Here is a 15,442-nt window from a genome sequence, read left to right as displayed (position 1 = left end):
CTTCAGCTATAGTACTAAGGGATAAATGTTGAATTTATCTATAGGTAGCAGTAAACCTATAAGCAACTAGCATAGGTTAGAAATAGACAACTCAATCTATTTGCATGTATTTGCTAATCTGTTAGTTTAGCATGTGTTTATTTACAATTCTACTCTGCCCCATTTCTACATTTAGAAAATCCCATGAAATTTCACAGAAGTTTACATGTTTTCATTATATTGCCTCTCTAAATACAATTTTTTAAAAACCCTGATATGGTTTATAAGCATCCAAATATTGAAGAAGTGTGAAATTCAGCAGATAACTGATTTTCTGTCTGCTCATTCATTTTTAAATTTGGAATTCAGCTCATTCTAGAATCCAGAAAGGCAGAACTCCCCAGACATTTCTAATCAGATAGATCAAAAATTGCCAGGTGCAAATAGTACCCACTGTAGGTACATAGATGGCCATAACACTTATGTAGAGGAAACAGAAAAGTAATGTGTTGTAAACAGATTCAGACTTAAGAAAGGCTGGGCAACTACTGGAGTTATTTACATGCACATTTTTTCATATACAGTTGTACCTCGGTTCACGAACTTAATTCGTTCTGTGACTCTGGTCGCGACCCAAATCAAATTTTCCCATAAGGTTCAATGTAAATACGGTTAATCCGTTCTGAACCATATGTATTTTTTTTAAAAAAAACACAAAAATATGAAACAAAATACAGTACGAAGAGAGAGAACGCTAACCTTGCTCAACACGACTTCTGGAGTGAAGGACAGGAAGGCAGGTGGGGAGGTGGTTATTGCTTGGAGGGAGAGTCCCCCTCCCTACAGGAAGCCACGACCATGTGTCATGGGAGGGAAAATCCTGTTTGTCACCCGATCCAGCGTTCGTGAACGGAGGCAAAATTTTGTGAATGGAGCTGTTCGTGACTCGAATTGGTCATGAACAGAAGCATTCGTGACCCAAGGTACCACTGTACTATGCCACTCATCACACTATATTGATCAGCTTTTGAATCAGTTTTCAAAGGCACTGAAAATGAAGACAATGTGGAATCCTACAGACATATGAAATCTCTCTTTCTCTCCCCCAGGTTCTGCTGTGGGATATGTATGTGTTCAGCGAAGGATGAGCAAACAATGCCAGGAGTGTACGTCGAGAGTATACATTCCCAGCAGGGTCATCCAAATCATAAAGGTCATCCCAGCTGCACAGTTAAAGGAAGTAGGCACCTATATAGGCAGCAGTGATGTAGGAAAATGCTGAGGTGCATGATCATTTCAGTGACAATGGCAAAGGTATTAATTCATACTGCACCGGAGAAGACAATAGTAAACCACTATTTATATATTTTTACCAAAAAACCATATGGATAGGAAATATAAAATTATTAATGATATAGTGCCAGATGATTGGCCACTCAGGTGGAAAGGCACTCAACATGCTACTGAGGAAGAGTTGAGGTTCTTTCAGAACATTACTGGTGTTTATGATGTGGCTAGATTAAAGCTTTTGGGACATCTAGTTGCTGACGCTGCCATACAGGAAAAGAAAATCCAGAGCTGCAAAGTGGAAACATGAAATGTAAGAAGCATGAACATAGGAAAGCTCAGTACAGTGAAAGATGAAATGAAACAACTGCAGATTAACATCTTGAGCATCAGCAGAAATGGTCTAGGATTGGACACTTTCAGTCAGAAGATCATGCTGTTACTACTCAGGACATACAAAACAAAGGAATGGCATTGTTTTTACAGTTAGGAAAGGGCATAACAAGAACAGCAGTTGGTCACAATGCAAATTAAATAATATCAATTAGTCTTTAAGATGACAATCATCCAAGTTTATGTTTCAATTACTGATGCAGAAGAAGGGGAGGTTGGTGAGTTTTATGAACAAGTTCAATTTGAACTCAACAGAACACACAAACAATATGTGCTGCTGGTGATTGGAGACTGGGATGCCAAAATTGGAAACATTAAAGAGGAAAATGTACTTGGAATGTATGGCTGAAATGAAATGAAATGAAATAAGTGAGATGAAGCAGGAAAATGACTTATAAATTTCTGCCACTCAAATGATTTCTTCATAGCTAATACTGCTTCAAACAACCAAAACAATGCCTGTATACATGGACATCACCAGATGGAGTACATAGAAATCAAATTGAGAATATTATTACTGAAAAGAGGTAGAGGAGCTCAGTTACATCATCACAGACATGGCCAGGTGCTGGCTATGGACAGATCATGAACTGCTCAAATTCCAGGTTAAGCTAAAGAAGAAGAAACCAACTAGCTTCCAGAATATGATCTTAAGCACATACCCACCATTTTCAAGGAGAACATCAGGAATCACTTTGAAGTACTAAACTTCCTCTAAGAACCAGAGAAACTGTGGAATGAAATTAAAGAAATCATTAAGGATAAATATGACAAGAGACTGCCAAAGATGGAGAAACAGAAGAAAGCAAACTGGGTGCAGGACAAACCATGACAATCACCAAGAAGAGAAGAGAAGTCAAACCCAAGAGAGACAAACATCTCAGGAAGGAACTTAAAAAAAATAATAAAAATCAGATAACGATTAGAGGAGATAAAAAGCAGTATTACAACAATATCTGTAAAGACATTGAAGATAGAAATAGACATGGAAAAGCAAGAGAAGTTTTCCAAAAGATCTTGCAACATTCCAACCTCAAATTCGTATACTATTACTGTGGATGAAGAAGATCAAGCAAAGATGAAAGGAATATACTGAAATACTATACAGTTCAGATATCAACATCCAAGATACCCTCCCTATTTGCAAGAACTTCTAATACTAGAAAATGAAATTAGATCAGCACACTGGTCATTACAAAGTCATATGTACAGGAATATGCTAAAAAAGTGGATATCCTAGAACACTGCGTTGTCCTAATGCAAAACCTATACACAGGTCAGGAAGTTACAGTCTACAGAACATGGAAAAATGATGTGGCTCCAGGTTAGCAAAAGAGTGAGACAAGGCTGTATATTCTCTCATTATGTATTCAGTTTTTATGCTGAATATAGATATAGGAAACTGGACTGAAGATGAGTGTGGTTTTAAAACTGGAGAAAGAAACATCAATAACCTGCACTATGTTGATGACATTATCCAGATAGCCAAAAATGTAAAGGATCTGCAAGCTCTAGTAATAAAAGACAAGGAGCACAGTGAACAAATCGGACTAAAATTAAAGACCAAACTAACAATAGGTTTAACCAACAGCCTTAGCCTTGACAATGAAAATATTGAAGTGATAGATAGCTTATGCCTTTTAGGATCAATAACCAACAGTAAAGAAACAAGCAGACTGGCATTTGGTACAGTAGCCATAAAGGCTTGAAAAAGATATTCAGATGTCATGTGTTTATACCTGCAAAGATCAGGATAATCTGATTAAGCAATGGTATTCCCTGTTATCCTCCATGAAAGTGAAAGTTGGACTTTGAAAAAGCAAGATAGAAGGAGTATTGATTCTTTTGAATTTTATTGTTGGAAAAAAAAAAACTCCTGAGAATACCTTGAATAGCCAAGAAAACAAACATATGAATTATTGGACAAATAATTCACATGAGGCTCAAATTCTCATACCTCGGGCATATTATGCAAAGTCCTAGGTCTCTAGAGAAGGCTCCAAGGCTGGAAAAGATGGAAGGAAAGAGGACAACTAGCAGCAAGGTGGATGGACTCAGTTACAGTGGCAATGGGTGCATTGTTGGGAGACATGAAGGACCAGGTTAGGGATAAACTGCTGTGGAGAATGTCCATTTATATGGTGACAAAGAGTTGACACCAATTTGATGGCACATTTTATGTCTGTGTCTAGGTCTAGGTCTAGATCAGTCCATCTATCTGTTTGCTTCTCTATATCCTCAGAGTCTTTTGAGTTTCTTTTTCTAGTGCCACTGGCTTCTTATTAAGTAGGGATAGTGACAATAGGCTGGGAAGAAATAGGTGATTTTTGAAGTGGAATGAATGTGCATTCTGCTTACCCTGCTTACGTGAATAACATGAGGCAGAGAAAATATGTCCCTAAAAGCAAGTTTTGAAGAAAATTTCAGGCAGAAATCCCAAAGAAATGTTATGAAAGAACAGTTTCATTTAAGTCTGAAAGATTTTACTGTATACGTGTGTGTATGTGTGTGTGCGTGCACGTGTGTGTGTGTGTACATGCATAAATATTCACACACACATTTTCTCTCTCCATAATTTTAAACCAAAGGAAAATGAATAAGGATAGAGACTTCTTGATTATTGCTTTGAGAGTTAATTGGAAAACATTCATGGATATTATATGAGAACAGGATTGAATTTGAATTGTAATTTATTTATCAGCCTTTTCAGATGCAATCAAATAGAATTCATTTTGTATTGTAATCTTCTGTTTTATTCCATCCATGGCTATTATTTTCACAAACTGGCATCTCTAAATACGATTATCATATGTTCCATTCATTTTAAACATTACAAGCCTTTAGTACAATCTGTGCATCAGCATGAATGCTTGAATCAAAATAAAGTTTCTCCCTCTTCTCAAATGAGAACAATTTGAACTGTGTATTCAAGTAACTTTTGATGTCCACCTCATTAAAATACACAGAAAAGAAGACTATTTGTCATTTACAGATTTTTTAAGAAACAGCCAAGTGTGCATAGTTTGAATAAAACCCAGAGCACATGCATTAAGTTTTCATGTCTGATTACAAAATTGCTTTTACATTAGTTTTGTCCTTCCTTCCTTCCTTCCTTCCTTCCTTCCTTCCTTCCTTCCTTCCTTCCTTCCTTCCTTCCTTCCTTCCTTCCTTCCTTCCTTCCTTCCTTCCTTCCTTCCATCACAAACTCTTATGCCACCACTTCCAATTCTCTTGATGATGCTGAAAATTCATTTCTCCAGAATTCCTTATGTTGACCCCACATCTCCTGAATGCCCATATCAGCATTCCTTAGTCTAGTGTGCAGAAAATGAAAAAAGGCACTGATACCCGGAGGAGTAACTGTAACTCTTTAATAACCAAGTCACTTACATGAATAATACCAGAATTGATTTAAGGAGTAACTTGTATTTTTTATCTATCTATCTATCTATCTATCTATCTATCTATCTATCTATCTATCTATCTATCTAATTTGTCACCACCCATCTCATTGAAACGACTCTGGGTGGTTTACAAAACAGTTAAAATCAATTAAAATCACAATATACAATACTCTTAATACATAGAAAATAAATAGATCCAAGAATGGATATAAAATTGGCAGTCACTCAGGGAGCATAATCAAGGTGCCAGCCACCCCCAGGACTGGGTAGGATTGTTACCACCCCATGCAAGCTGGCACAGCCAGATCTTTAATCCTTCCTGGAAAGCCAGGAGGGTAGGGGCCTGCTGCACCTCTGGGGAGAGAATTTTTATTTTATTTTATTTTATTTTATTTTATTTTATTTTATTTTATTTTATTTTATTTTATTTTATTAGTGGTGGGTAGGTGAAGCTATTTTATATTTTATAAACCTATCATAAAATAAGTTGTTGTAATCCTGTACACTCTGAAAAGAGACATTACAGCTTGAACTTTTCCATAAGCAAAGACTGCAGTGAATTCCATGGACTTTCAACATGCCCAGCAGGGTGCCTGCTGGTGTATGGGATTCCCAGGAACAGAAGGAGTGTCAGCATTTTCTTGTTTGTTTTCAGTAAATTGTTAACTACACTATACCACTGTGATTTATTTCCTTGTTCAAACACTATGAAATGTATGTCTCCAGATGTGTATATTTCTGCCTATTGAAAGAATGGTTATACCCTCTCCAGTTTTAACACTGCAATAATATTTATATCTATGACATCGGATTTACAAGTTTCTAGTCTCATTATCATTGTGACTTGAATATTTACCATTTTCACCTTTTCTTGGTATGTATTTTTAGGGATACTACTTCTGTCGTTTTCCTAAAGATACTATTTAACCCTTTTCTTAGACCCCAGTAGAATCAGAAAACAAACAAACTAATAATATTTCCCCTACTTTTTAAACATACAGTGCTGGGCAACAGAGTTTCTTCAGTGAGTGTATATCTTCATTTCTTTGCTATCTTTTCTACAGTAAACTTATATTTTTTTTTATTTATTTATTTAATTTTATTTATTTATTTATTACATTTATCTCCACCCATCTCCCCCCAATGGGGGACTCTGGGCAGCTTACACAAACCATTAAAACAATAAATATATATAAATAAATAAAACATAAACATTTATATAAAACATTATCAAAAAGAGAAAGTCCAAGAAAATGATGGATTCCGGAGCTGAAGATAACAGGCCTCTAAGGGGCTAGCCACCCCCACATCTGATGTCTTCTCTCCCCATCCCAGGCCAAGTAGAAGAGCCAGGTCTTCAAAGCCCTCCAGAAGGCCAGGAGTGAAGGGGCCAATCTCACCTCCAGGGACAGAATGTTCCAAAGAGTGGGGGCTACAGCAGAGAAGGCCCGCCTTCTGGACCCCACTGATCAGAGTTCTTTTACCAAGTGGGACCGAAGCATGTCCTCTCTATGTGATCAGGTGGGACAGGTTGAAGTCATGAGGAAGAGGTGGTCCCTGAGGTAACCTGGTCCCATGCCATGTAGGGCTTTAAAGGTGACAACCAACACCTTGAATTGGACTCAGAAGCAAACTGGTACCCAATGCAGCTACAGAGCAACAGTGTTACGTGGGCCCTTCTAGGGGCTCCAAAATAGCCTGCACAGCTGCATTCTAGACTAGCTGTAGCTTCCAAATACTCTCCAAGGGTAGCCCTATGTACAGCGCATTGCAGTAGTCTATATGGGAGATAACAAGGGCATGAGTGACTGTTCAAAGGGCATCCCGATCCAGGAAAGGGGATAACTGATGCACAACCTGAAGTTGTGCAAAGGCCCTCCTGGCCACGGCTGCCACCTGCTCTTTGAGCAGGAGCTGTGAGTCCAGGAGGACTCCCAGATTATTCACTGGGTCTGTCTTGGGCAGTGCTACCCCATCCAGCACCAACCATGACAAAGTCCCGGATATAAAGGAGCCATTAACCCACAGCCAATCCGTCTTACCAGGGTTCAGCTGAGGCCTGTTGTTCTCCATCCAGACCCTTACAGCCTTCAGGCACTGTGAAAGGGCTGTCACCGCATCACTTATCTCACCTGGGATGGAGATGTATAATTGAGAACCGTGCCACCTATCCCCAATTCCCTGAGCCATCCCAAAAGGATACTGTGGTCGGCAGTATCGAAAACCGCTGAGAGATCAAGGAGAGCAAGGATGGTCACACTTCCACCATCCCGCTCCCGCCAGAGATCATCCATAAGTGCGACTAATGCCATTTCCATTCCATAACCTGGCCTGAAACCTGACTGAAAATGGTCCAGATAATCCATTTTCTCCAGAACTCTTGGGAGCTGTGATGCCACCACTTTCTCAACCACCTTCCCCCAAAAGGGAAGGTGGGAGACTGGGCAAAAATTGTCCAGTACAGTAGGATCCAAGGAGGGTTTCCTGAAGAGGGGGTGCGCCAATGCCCCCTTAAGGCAGCCAGGAACACCCCTTCCCACAAGGATGTATTAACCATCCATTTTTCTGGGTATCATGCAATATCTTCCTAGCATTAGGACTTATTCTTTGTCTGTCTGTCTATATTTATTTGCTTATTTAACCAGACTTTCTCCTGCTAATATTAACTTATTTAAAGCCTTCACTGCTGTACCACATTTGATCAGAATAGCTTAGCAATGTACTTCCTGTTTATAATCAGGTTATCTCTGCTTCCAATGACACATTTGTGCTGCATCTTCATTTATACTACCAAAGAGAGTAATTACAAAGACATTTAATAGATGATGTGCCCTGCCTCACCAGATCAGATTAAAAAAAAAGATATAATATTTACTTGCCCCTTGGGTAAAGAGGGAATAATTGACACTGAAAGTTTTTCTTCAGTAAAATGTTCCCAAGCAATAGCTAATAATTTCTCCAGTAAAGTACTGAGATTGAGCATGCTACCCTGGCCTGCACTTGTTCTCCAAGGTAGCTGAAACAAAGTGACAGATGTATAAAGCTTGCATTTTTGTATGTAAACATGAATGAATGAATTTTAGAACTGTTCTGGAATACTGAACAAAAGGGAAAACATATTAATTCCCTGATGGGCTGTATTGGAACAAAGAGCATCAGACAATATTATTGTATACAGTTTGGAAAGCTCTAGATTATACATACACGCACATATACATTTTGCAGGCTACATTTTAGAAAAGTGGAACTGGGAAATGCATATACCCTTATTTGCTTCATCACCAAAAATAAATGATTTTAGGAATTTGACAAACCTAGTTTAAATGTGTTGCTTATAAAATTTGTTTATTGCTTATAAAATTCAGAAAACATGCTTGATGTTTACATTTATATACCATATCTGTAGTGGATATAGCTATCAAGAGACTCCCATGCAGGAGCAGTAGATCTATTCAAAAATACATATGCAAAAAACCAAAGGAATCACACTCTTTCACTTTACTCAGTGACAGGATCTACATATAGTAAGTGGGGAAGATCTCCTTTCTTTGGGTCCAGAGATCCAGATGGGAAAAGTTAGGCTAAGCTGTTAGGGAAAACATATGAAAGTAAATTGTAGATCAGTTTAACATGTTTATGGAATTTGTTTCTCAGTATCTACTGTACACAGGAATTCCAGATCTTGGAAGCTTTTCTGGAACCAGTCAGAAGAAGTATTAGGGTACAATGGACAAGAATGATTTGCCAGCCTAGGGTTTCCTTTAAAAAAACGTCTGGAAACAACCCAATTCTAGATACTGATAATATACAAGGCAATAACTGGGACCTGTCCAGCAAATTCTTCCAACAACTACTCCAATAACAACCCCATGATTTGTTGTAGATTTGTTTATAGAAATATTCTAGTCAGTTGCCCCAGAATTATCCAGCAGATAACAAGGTAAAGGGGGGGAAATTGGTGGGTGGTTGTTTCTCTAGTTCTGTTGCTCAAGGGAAAAATCCATTGGGCACCAGCAGGAAAGTTTGCCAATAACTTATGCCTATGGCTTGGATTGTCATCTGAGTGTGATCACCGACTGAAACTTAGTCAACACCATCTAATCTGGCTGTAAACACCTCTTGATGACTGGGCAAGATGTTTCCTAAGCCTACTTGAGAATACTGATGATGAGGCACTCATCAGTAGGCTTGACTCTATCCTATCCAGGAAACACAAATGCATATAGTCTTAGGGACTCTCTACAAGCCACTTCTGGATTGGGTCCAGGCCTCCCCATTGCTATAATATTAGCTTGTTTGCAAGACTGAGTTCACAGTTTTCTGGTTCCATGGTAGATTATTTGAACACAGGTGAACACAGAAACTTTTTTTTTCTTTTATGATATTGGAGCTTGTGGAAATTTGCTGTTTTGCTGATTTTCTTCATCATACCTCCCAAACCTCGGCACATGCAAGCCTTGCTTAATATATGCTGCAAGTTAACTATGTTAAGGAAATAATAGGCAATCTTATCAGCAAACAAGTCTTACTCTTCTTGCAGTTTCTGGTTGGTTCACAGTCCCAATAAAATCCTTCACGTTTGGGTCTTCCTGCTAATTTCGAGAGTCTCTGGTGGCCTTCAGGGGCATTGCTCCACAAGTCTCCGGCTATGAGACACTGTTTCTTAGGTTGGGTTCCTGCGAACAGTTGGGAGTGCTGCTATTGTACCAGCCTCCCTGCTGCATGGCAACCTCCCTGCCTGAGCTGCTGGAGGCCGTCTCAGGGCTGGTGGTGGAGTTCCCCAGGCTTATGGTTCCAGGGGACTTCAACTTGTCTTCCCTGGGATGGACCTTGGAGGTGGCTCGGGAGTTCATGGCTCTGTCTCAAATTGTGGCTCTGTCTCAAATTGTGCAGGACCCAATCTGAGACAGTGGCCACATGCCGGATTTGGTTTTCTTCTCATAGCAATGGCAAAGTGATCTGAGGGGAGATTTACAGCTTTCCCTGTTGTCATGATCAGATCATGTCCTTGTGACCCTGAGTTTCTCCTATGCCACCCCCCTCTGCAGGGAGGCAGAAACCATGCAATTGGTCAGCCCCTGGTGCCTGATGAACCCATCAGGGATTCAGAGGGAGCTGGAGGGTATTCCCGTGGATCTGCTGCATGGTCCAGCGGAGGGCTTGGCTGCTGCTTAGAATAGGGAGGCAGCTGGGGCCTTGGACAGGATCGTGCCACATTGGCCCTGACACTCCCCATGGTTTATGGAGGAGTTGAGGGTGCTGAAGAGGGTCAAGAGACATCTAGAGTGCTGCTGGAGGAAGACAAAGACTGAATCCAACTGAACACAGGTTAGAGCTACTATCAAGGCCTACATTGTGTCAATAAGAGTGGTGAAGCGCCAATATTTCTCCACCCTTATCACATCCACGGAGTGCAGCCCGGCGGCCCTGTTTGGGATCACTAGATTCCTCCTCAATAGGGGGGATCTGGGGATTCATTTGCAGGGCTGTGTGGAGGAATTTTCAGAGCATCTGCAGGATAAAATCGCTCAGATTCATTCCAAGTTAGACTCTGAGCATGGCACAGGGTCTGGGGAGATACCAGGGGACCGTTCTTACTCAGTTATTTGGGAACAGTTTGATCCTCTTGTTCCTGGACCCATGCCCCTCCTGGCTGGTGAAAGCAACTCAGGAGGTGACATGCGGTTGGATCCAGGTGATAGTTAATACATCCTTGTGGGAGGGAGTGTTTCCAGCTGCCTTTAAAGAGGCATTGGTACACCCCGTCCTCAAGAAACCCTCCCTGGATCCTTCCATACTGGACAATTTTCGTCCACTCTCCCACCTCCCCTTTTTGGGGAAGGTGGTTGAAAAAGTGGTGACATCACAGCTCCAAAGGGTTCTGGAGGAAATGGATTATCTGGACCCTTTTCAATCAGGTTTCAGGCCCAGTTATGTAACAAAAACGCCATTGGTCATATTTATGGATAATCTCTGGCGGGAGCGGGATGGTGGAAGTTCAACCATCCTTGTTCTCCTTGATCTCTCGGTGGCTTTTGATACCGTCGACCATGGTATCGACCCTTTTGCGATGACTAAGGGAATTGGGGGTGGGTGGCATGGTCTTATGCTGGTTCACCTCCTTTCTTCAGGGCCAATCCCAATTGGTGGTGATAGGGACCGAGAGGTCCCATCCTTGGCCCCTCCTTTGTGGAGTGCCGTAGGGTTCGGTTCTCTCTCCACTCCTTTTTAACATCTATATGAAACCGCTGGCTGAGATCATCTGCCATCATGGGATGAGGTATCATCAGTATGCTGATGATACTCAATTATTCATCTCCATCCCAGGTGAGGTAAGTGATGCCGTGACCTCCCTCTCATGGTGCCTGGAAGCTGTAAGGATCTGGATAGGGAACAGCAAGCTTCAGCTGAACCCTGGTAAGAGTGGCTGTGGGTTAATGGCTTCTCTTTATCTGGGACTTTGTAATCTGCGGTGCTGGATGGGGTAGCACTGCCCCAGACAGACCCAGTGCATAATTTGGGGGTCCTCCTGGACTCACGGCTCCTGCTCAAAGAGCAGGTGGCAGCCATGGCCAGGAGGGCCTTTGCACAACTTTGGGTTGCTCACCAGTTACACTCTTTACTGGATCAGGATGCCCTTTGAATGCCATTGTTATCTCCCATATAGACTACTGCAATGCGGTCTACAGAGGGCTACCCTTGAAGAGTATCTGGAAGCTTCAGCTGGTGCAGAATGCAGCCATGCAAGCTGTTTTTGGGGTCTGAAGGACCCACATAACACCATTGCTCCGCGAGCTGCATTGGGTACCGGTTTGCCTCCAGGTCCAATTCAAGGTGTTGGTTTTCACCTTTAAAGCCCTACATGGCATGGGACCAGGTTACCTGAGGGACCACCTCTTCCCCATAATTTCAACCCATCCCACCTGATCACACAGAGAGGGCATGCTCTGGACCCCCTTGGTAAAAGAACTCCAACTAGCAGGGTCCAGAAGGCGGGCCTTCTCTGCTATAGTCTCTGGCCTTTGAAATATCTTGTCCCCAGAGGTGAGATTGGCCCCCTCACTCCTGGACTTTCAGAGGGATCTGAAGACCTAGCTCTGCCATCTGGCCTGGGGCAGGGAGGGAAGTCATCAAATGTGGGGTTGGCTAGCCCCTTAGAGGCCTGCGTTGCTGACCTGAACCATCAGCCTCCTGGACTATTTCCTCCATATTTATAACTATTTATATAGGTTTTTAATTGTATATTTATTTATTGTTTTTAATGAGTTGTGAGCTCCCCAGAGTCCCCCATTGGGGGAGATGGGCAGGGACAAATTTAATAAGTAAATAAATAAATAAATAAAATAATTCAGTGTTTATCAGTAATGATTTTAAACCTTCTAGTTGGTTTCATATTGCCTTTAAATACTCTGACTTGAATTTGCCTACTTATATTATTAGCCTGTGCTGAATTACCATTTGCTCTTGCATCAAGTGAACCATTACTTCCCCTCTCCCACCTGGCACATACAAGCTGTTTAATGCAATGTACAACTGTGCCAAGGACTATTGTGAAAAGCTCCTGGTTCCCAAAGTCACAGCCAGAAAACACTTTTAATAGAAGTCAAGGAATTTGCTTTCACAGCAGGGACTTCTCCTAACAAATGCAAAAAGCATAGAATGGGGAAGGGTTCTTAAGCAATTTAGTTTCTTTTGATTTTAAGAAGAGTGAGTAGGAGCAATGGGAATTTGTTGCTTTAAAAGCTGTGGACACTCAGAAGGAAGAACATTGGTGAGGCATCTATCTACCTATCCATCCATCCATCCATCCAACAACTGCTAGTGGTCAGCTGAAGGAAGACCTGATTGGCTCATGATATACCTTCTGTTTTTCTGTGTCGAAGGCTATAGCAAAAATTGAAATGATCAAATATTATTTTCAAATTGATTTATAAAATATTGGGGGATAAAATGGAGCAAAACTCTGTTGTGTGAAAATGCCTTGAGAGAAATGTATGCTACCCTTGGTAAGGTTTTTTTTTCTTGACCTACAAAGCTAAGAGTTCCTAAGTGCCTGCTGATGATCCTGTACACAGGAACAGCAGCCAATTTCAGTGGAAGGAAGGGACATTATTAAAACAGGGGCAATGAGATCCCAGGCACATAAAATGCTGAGGACAGGGAGAGCTACTGCATGCTACAGGATTTTCAAGTACTAGAACATGTGTCAGAATTGGCGTTGAGTCTCTGGTCTCCATTATGCTTAGAAGAACAAAAACCTGAAGCTAATCCCAGAGAAGGATAAATGTCTAAAGCACTTTCTTATTCATATGAGTTCTGCATACTGCATACTGTATATACAAACCTGTCTCATAGGTCTCATAGTCATCTGAATAAAACAGTCTGGACCCAACAGTTTTATTGAATTCACTTATAAATAAGGTGAACAAAACTGTAACAGTAAGACTGTTGTCAAGAATAGCATATAGCAATTGCCTTCTAGCTAGGCAGCATGTCTGCCTAGATGTTAAGAGAATACAAACACTACTGAATACACTAAATGTCAGCCTCCTTGTATCCAGGAAGCTCAGGCTAAGACTAAAGTTTTCTGGCTCCACCCAGTGTTTAGGAAACAAACATAGAAACTTTTAATTAGCTCTGTACCTTGAATGACCCTTGGCTTTGTCTTCCAACAGTATAAGTATCAATTATGCAGCCAGAAATAGAAGCAGCATAAAGAAGCTAAATAACATAAAATATTTAAAAACCAAACACAGAACTTTCACATAAAGACAGCAATACCAGCCTGTATTGGGAGTCAGAAGAATTACCTTTAGACAATGTTCAGTGATTACAGAATGAGAAATTCATGTGGAATTCCATAATCAAGATATTGAGTGCATGTTGAATTGATTCCTCAAATATTAGATTCCAGCTGAAGATGGAAGGGAGAAAATATATAAAAGCAGGCATTTTTCAGGAATAGAGAAAGGACACATGAGAAAAGAAACTGTTAAGAATCAATGATTTCATTGAATGTACATTTTCTAATAAAAAGCAATTTGGCAGCTGCAAGTGAATGTTTTGGCACTTGAAATAAGGGAAGTAAGAATAGGGAGGAATTTGCAAGATCTGGGGCAGAGGAGAGGAGGACGAACTGGAATAGAAAAGTAAGCCAGGAATACATTAGAACATCTCATATACTATATAAAAGCAGCTTGTATGAAACCAACAATTTACCTACCTATCTATCTGAACTCTAAGGAGATTTTTCATGGTTTCTTCAGAGCATGATAGAATTTACATCATGATGTTGATAGTCTTATTACGACCAGGCCTGGACTGTTCCATGATTTGGGGGGGGGGGGGATCAAAGTTATGCATAACTGAAGGTAATTACTGACTTTTACAATGAGGATCTAACAGGTCTCAACATGATTCTTGTTGTTTAGGTATATCTTAATGTGTCAATTTCCTTTTCAAAATTTTACTGAATTGGTAAAAACAGATTTTTTAAATGATATGCTATTTCCTGTAATAGTTGTCCTTAGTTTTAATGAATATCTGAACACATATACATATGTACATGCATATACATAATTAATTGTCTACTGTATATGCAAATGGATAGTTAAGATCAAGATAACTTTGAGCTGAATGGTGGAAATATAGATTAAAAAGCTACATTATATGATCAGCATTTCAGCTTGAAAATTTGAATGCTGTGTACTATAAAATATTTGAAACATAGTATACAGTGTTCCAAGAAATGATGTGTCAGAAAAATTAGTGAGATCTGTTTTCAGTAACAATCCTATTTAATCTAACTAAAACCAAATTTGACCTTATACAGTTTAATAAGTCATTAAAGGAAATTTTGATTTAACAATTTTTATTAAAGCCATGGAAAAGTCTGGTCATTCTTTCACTATGTTATTAGTTGTCATGTGCAGTATTATGAGATTGGAGTTTATGTTTGCATGTGACACTAATATCTATTGTCTACTGTCACCTGTTCTCAGTGAACCACAAACCTGAATGTTATATTTTAAGAACATTAGTAACCTGGAGCATGTCAGGGTGGTGTGACCAGAATGTAACAAGTCAGGAAGCCAATTTCTATGAGAAAAAGATTGTGAAAAAAAATGGATGTGTTTGGCCTAGAGAAGAGACAACTTTCAGAAGGAGTCTGGAATTGATGTGGCATATAAGCATTCGAAATAAATAAATAAAATATATCTAAAGGGCTATTATGCCCTTTAGAAGAAGGCAGTCCTAGAACCAATGGCTGGAGGTTGCGGTAAAGGACTTTTGACTAAACTTTTTGTAAGAAACCTCTGAAAGTAAAGGACTATTTGATATTAGAACAGATTGAAAGAGCTCTCTTTGAGTGGAAAAAT

At 40.1% G+C, this 15,442-nt stretch overlaps 1 long non-coding RNA gene across 1 annotated transcript in view; it reads right to left on the bottom strand.

Annotated features, from left to right (window-relative positions):
* The window catches only part of LOC148216064 (uncharacterized), a 150,440-nt gene that overhangs the window by 111,205 nt on the left and 23,793 nt on the right, over window positions 1-15,442 (bottom strand). The gene's annotated exons all lie outside the window — the stretch shown is intronic.

Source organism: Python bivittatus, unplaced genomic scaffold, assembly GCF_059951505.1.
Source record: "Python bivittatus isolate LINGU-HERP-01145 unplaced genomic scaffold, Pbiv_v1 ctg000340_np1212, whole genome shotgun sequence".
In the NCBI taxonomy this organism is placed as follows: domain Eukaryota; kingdom Metazoa; phylum Chordata; class Lepidosauria; order Squamata; family Pythonidae; genus Python; species Python bivittatus.
The sequence above is the reverse complement of the archived record's forward strand: the minus strand, read 5'-3'. Positions and strand labels throughout refer to the sequence as shown.